The sequence below is a fragment of the Galeopterus variegatus genome, unplaced genomic scaffold (genome assembly GCF_000696425.1).
Source record: "Galeopterus variegatus unplaced genomic scaffold, G_variegatus-3.0.2 Scaffold2049, whole genome shotgun sequence".
Taxonomy (NCBI): Eukaryota; Metazoa; Chordata; class Mammalia; order Dermoptera; family Cynocephalidae; genus Galeopterus; species Galeopterus variegatus.
Window position 1 is genome coordinate 58,187 of NW_007728160.1, and position 5,912 is coordinate 64,098.

Consider the following 5,912-nt stretch of genomic DNA (forward strand, 5'->3'; position numbering starts at 1 on the left):
AATTTAACTGCTGTGTTGCTCTTTCTTAGGTTAAATGAAGACAGCAATACTTTTTTAAAACCTCAAGTCTAGAGGTTTGGGGCTGCCTTTGTTTCCATTTTAAATCAGCAAATACTTTCTCTGGAGGTTTTGATATAACTGCACAGTGGGTGACAAGCCCTGCCAACCCCTTTGTGGAGAGGAGGGCCTCTTGAATGAGTCCATAAATTAGGCAGAGACCTTCTTATTAAGTGAAAGATTTCTGCCAAAGTAGTCCCAGGAAGTTAAACTCCTTTGCAAGAAAGTGAGAGTAGCACTCTATTAATTTAATCAGCATGGAATAGTGGTTAAGAACAGGTTCTTTGTAGCTAGATGGTCTGGGCTTATAATTCTGTCTCTACTACGTGTGATCTTGATCAAGTTACTTTACTTGCATATGCTTCAGTTTCCTCAAGTGTAAAATGGGGATAAAAATGATACTACCTCATCAACTTGTTAAGAAGGACAAGTGAATGTGTTTCTATTTTTTTTTATTTTTTAAGCACCGGGGACTGTGCCTAGCACACACAGCAAACATTATTATGCAAGAGATAATTATGTAAGTACATGAAGTTATTCATTACTAAGTTGTGCCAAGTACTGGGATTAGAGAAACAAGAAAATGATGTGACTCCAGTTTTTAGGGAGATTATAGTCTGAGTCAGCAGGGAGTTGTTGTGAATAAGCTGAGAGGGTGACAGCGAAAGTGAGAAACGGAGTGGGCAGGGGGATGGCAAGTTTTAGAATATAAAGAAATAAATATAAATTATGGAAAGTTCTATATAAAAAAGAGAGTACTGAGTTAGAGATTAAGAAGTGTATAGTTTAGACACAAAAGGATGAATTTGCTAAGAGGACCCAAAAGTAAAACTCAAAAGTGAATTCTTCTTACAGTGGTAAAGAAAATGGATTGTAGAATGGCAGGAATGGAAGCAATAAAATGAGGTAAGCATCTAGTCTTGTCAAGAGATGCTGGGTAATTTTTCCTGTAAATTGCGTTTGCTTGTGAGAAATGTTTATTTCATAATAACAGAGTTAGATTGCAGTATAACTAAATAAAATCACTTTTCTTTGTAGTATTCTGTGTTCAAGCAGTTTCTCACAGGGATTATAACCCAAGGATAGTTAAGAAGGGATGCCTTCTGTTGGAGAAGAGTCTAGAAGATCTGGATCAACACTGATTTCACATGTATGTCAATATGTCATACAGAATGACATAAACTTTGGGAATATACAGGTTATGCATTACTGCGTTTCAATAGACAGCTTTGTGGAGAACTTATAACAAGAACATACTCTTGTGGGCTGGAGGGCTGGGTTTCTCTTAAGGGGAATTAATATATGCACAATCAGTAATTTTTAGAAGTCATTCTGAGACCAGAAATGAGAACTAGGAAGACAAATTTCAGATGAAGTAGTATGGTCGCATTGCATATAATCCGAGTGAGCAAATTCTGGGTGGTTGGGAAAGAAGCTGATTGGTATTCATAGAACAAGTCATTTTTCCTCTTCTCTAGTAGATTTTTCTCTGATGCACATAGCAGTAAAGGATTAACTTTTCCCAAAGAGAGGTTTGGCCTTTTCCTCCAGATCCTGTGATGTAACACCTCTAAGCCCTTGGAATGTCTTGCCTAAGAGTGTCTATTCACCTGGGGCCAGATAGACTAATTAACATTGTGATTTATGGTAGGGATCTTGGACTACACAGTATCAATTCACCCTCTGGAAGAGCTGGAGAATAAGGCCAGCCATGTAAGTGTTCATCCATATTTATGAAATTTAATCCCTAATAAAAACTATGGACACTAAGGTGAACCTTCTTGCTTGACAGTACTACATGTATATTATCACACATTCTTGTGAGAAAAAGGCACTGTATGTATACCTTTTGGGGGAGAGGGCAACTAGAATCTTGTTCTTGGTGACTCCTGGACCCTGTTCTATATGCCTCTTTCTTTGGTTGCTTTTAATATGTACACTTTGCTGCAATCAACTGTAACTGTGAGTATAATGCTTTTTATGAATTCTGTGAGTCTTTCTAGTGAATTACTGAACCTGAGGGTAGTCTTGGGATGTCCAAACTTGAAGTTGGTGTTAGAAGTGAGAGTTACCTTGAGGACTACTGAAATTTGCATGGCTATTCAAAAATCTTTTCATACACTGTGCTTATTCTGAAAGCTCCATTAATACTTCTCCTCAGGACCTAATTTTTTAGCAATCTTTATATTTTGCCTTTTCAGTTGTATGGCCAGCTAGCCAACCTCAGCTCTTGTGCATGAGTGTGAATTTAAATGTATATCTCAAAATACTTTTTCTTTCAGAAAGAATGAACAATCAGATATACTGCTTGAAGTTGTGCCCTCTGGGGAATTTTTCTTACCTCTAGTCTGCAGTAAAGCAGTAATCCTATGCTGTCCACTTGGCACAAACCAGGTTTGCATTTCCCCTCTTTCATTAAATGATCATAGGAAATTAGATGATAGCTGTGGGTTTAGGGAGAGTTGTTAAGCAGCATTAATAGCCATTGTGAGATTGTAAACCAACAGCTCACGTAGTTTGATGGTGTATTTTTGACATACTTGTACTCAAGTCTCATACATATCATTACCATTTACTGATGGAGTAGATATACCCCAGTTCATGACAGGCGGTTCAACTTGCATATTTACTTGGTGTTCTTTAAGCAGTCTTTACTAGAGCCTAGTAGCAAGCTGGTAACTGCTTCTTAAATGGAGAATAGTTGTTATCAGGACATAACTTAACTCCAAAACCAATGAGTCTTCAATGTGATTCTTACATTGAGACTTGTTAGTTGCTTCATATACCATCCTTATCTGCCAAGTACACTTCCAGTATTATTGGATCTGTAAACCTAATCACTTATAATAATCTACAGTTATATTCTAAGATCTTTCAGGCTTTTTCACTGTCAAACAGTTGAGGTAAGTGTGTATAGTATAGGAATTATGAATCCTCCAATTTTCAAATCTTCAATAACAGTAAAAATCTACACAGTTCCCTCACTGATGTGTTGTGGCTTTTGATTTTCTATTTGTATATAGAGGGAAGTTCCAAGAGCTTCCTTTTAGCTTTCACTGTTCTAATAGTTATTACCCCTTGGGTGGGAGAGCCAGTGTGACGATTCTAACTCTGCATTTAGGAACTGAAAAAAATAAGCACAGAACTGATTGTGGGCCTACTGGATCTTTTGAAAAAGAGACCCAGGCCAAGACTTTTGTCATTTGACCTCTATAAACTCTCACTCTGACCATTAGACCTGAGATGTATTTCAGAGTTAGTTCAGAGCCCATATTTAAGAATACTTTTTTGAGATTTGGGTATTTTTCTTTCTCCAGCTATAAGGCACCCAAATAAATGATTGCATACTCCTTTGGAGAAGGCTTGGACATGTATTCATCCAATACAACTGTGAGCAGCCTTGCAGTGACCTTCTTCAAAGCCTCCCCATTCATTGGTCGAACTACTCTGGATCTGTGAACTGGCATAAGTCCAGAATTGTTAATTACCTGTGTTAGTTTTGTACCCACCATAATTAATGCTTTTCTGCCTATAAATAGAAAGCACATATAGATTGCCCATTTATTGCATTTCTAGATATAACATAATAAAATATTCACTGCCACAGATCTCTGCAAATCACTCAGAGTACCACTCACTCTTTCCCTGTGATTTTTGTGTTAATTCCTTAGTCTTCTTGCCTCTGTTATACTGGGGTTCCATTATTTCCACTCTGAACAGTGAACTCAATTCCACTGCAGTATTCATTATAGGACTGCTGTCATAAATGTCTTTATACGTATAATATTGCCTCCCTCATCAATACACTTTTTAAATGCCTGAGAAATAGAAAACTTGTTCTCTCCATTTTTTTTTTTCATGACCCAATTATTTTTTATACTCTTCATTGATTTGTTTGTTAACATCTCCATGCTTCTAGTATATAAGCCTTCTGGAATGTTAAGGTAAGTCCTTCTCAGTCTTGTTCTCTGGTAATTCTGCAGTACCTAGAATAAGGCCTAGTATATGAAGGCACTTAAGTAATTACTGAATGAACGAATAAATGTCAATACCTGTTTGCTCCTGTGTGAATGTTGATGTGGAATAGATTTCCAGAAATTTGAATTCTTTATCTAAAGTTACGAACATCTTAATTTTAAGAGGTACCACCTAATTATCCTTCACATTGATTTTTCTAATGGATATTCTTATCAAATATATATGATAATGCATATTTCCATAAATTCTTCCCAGTACGTCACCTTAGTTGTACTGTTGGTCAATATGTGAAAAATATCCCTATTGATTTAATTTGCATTTCCTTGATGATTGGTAAATTTGAGCATCATATATATATATATATACTGACCCTCTATATTCCTTTTACTGTAAAGAGACTATTTATACACTTTGGTCACTTTCCCATTATTTATTTTTTTAAATTATTGATTTGTAAAAGGCCATTTGGTTCTATGGGTGCTATTGATTATATATTGATTTTTGCCTCACAACCTTTAAAAATCTTGTGTTGATTGTAGTATTTTAGTTTCATCTTTTTTGATATAACCTATCTTTTCATTTGTGAACAAGTCTTGTTTTTTTTCTTTCCCATATTTAAACATTCTGTTCATTGTTCTGCCTACTGCCGTATCTTGCACTCATCATTTCTGAATAGAAATAGCAATCACAACCTTCCTTCTCTTGTCCTTGATCTTAAAGAGAACGTCTTAATTATGCTTTTATCTGTAAGTTTTTTTCCCTTTTTTCTGCATGACCTTTATCACTTTAGAAAGTGAATTTATTGTTCTAATTTTCCAAGAGTTTTTCTTTTTTAAAATTCATGAATGTATCTTTCATTTCATCGCCTTTTCTACTGAGAGGACCATATCTTTTCTGTCCATTAATATGCTGATGTGGTTCATTATATTAATTGATTTTTTAAAATATAAAACTTCTCTTGCATTTCTAAAATTAACTCATCTTTTACATGGTTATATTAGTGTTATTGTTGTTTTTTTTACCTTGATGGGTTCAGTTTTTCTGTATTTGGCTTACAATTTTTGCTCCTAAATTTAACCGTGTGTTTTGATTTAATCTTACTTTCTTGTACTGTTTTTGTCAGTTTTTAATATCAAGCTTATGCTAATAAAGTTACTGCAGTTGGCAAGTTTATGCTAATTAATGCCATTCCAAGAAACATGGATGAACTTAGAGAAAATTATGTTAAGTGAAATAAACTGTCACAGAAAGAGAAATACTGCTTGTCCTCACTCATAAGTGAGACCTAAAAAAATCAACAAATAAATAAAAAATGAAAGGAAGAAAGAAAGATATGACAATAACAATAATATGTTGAACTTTGAGAGAACAGAACTGAGGTTACCAGAGGTGGGAGCAGGGGGCAAGGAAAGGAAGGAATAGATAAAGGACCATGAAAAACGATTATATTGCATAATATTGAATATACTAACTATCTTGATTTGGGCATCACATGTTGCACACCGGTACTGACATTCAACTTTGTACCCGACAGATACATACAATCAATTATGTTTCAATTTAAAAATAAGTTAATGACCAGAATTTCTGCATGATAAAATAAAAAAGTTTATGCTCATAAAGTTTAAGCACTTAGCAAGTTTATGCTAATTAATATTTTCTTTTTCAATTTTTCTTTTAATTCCTTATTTTTTATATATTTATATGTCTTATGTCTCATATATTACTATAGATTCACACAAGATTATATATGTATGTATGTGTGTATGTATTTATGAATATGTGTGTGTGATTTCAATGATTGTGAAACCACTCTCAAAACCATAGGGATGATCAATTGTTTTAGCACTATTTGTAAAATAGAACCTAATTTTTCC

At 34.5% G+C, this 5,912-nt stretch overlaps 1 long non-coding RNA gene across 1 annotated transcript in view; it reads left to right on the forward strand.

Moving 5' to 3' along the window:
• Positions 1-2,354: 2,354 nt before the first annotated feature.
• The window catches only part of LOC103596591, an 8,735-nt gene continuing 5,177 nt past the window's right edge, over positions 2,355-5,912 (forward strand). The window contains exon 1 of the long non-coding RNA XR_551059.1: positions 2,355-2,451. This is a non-coding gene — a long non-coding RNA (uncharacterized LOC103596591). The remainder of the gene's footprint in view (positions 2,452-5,912) is intronic.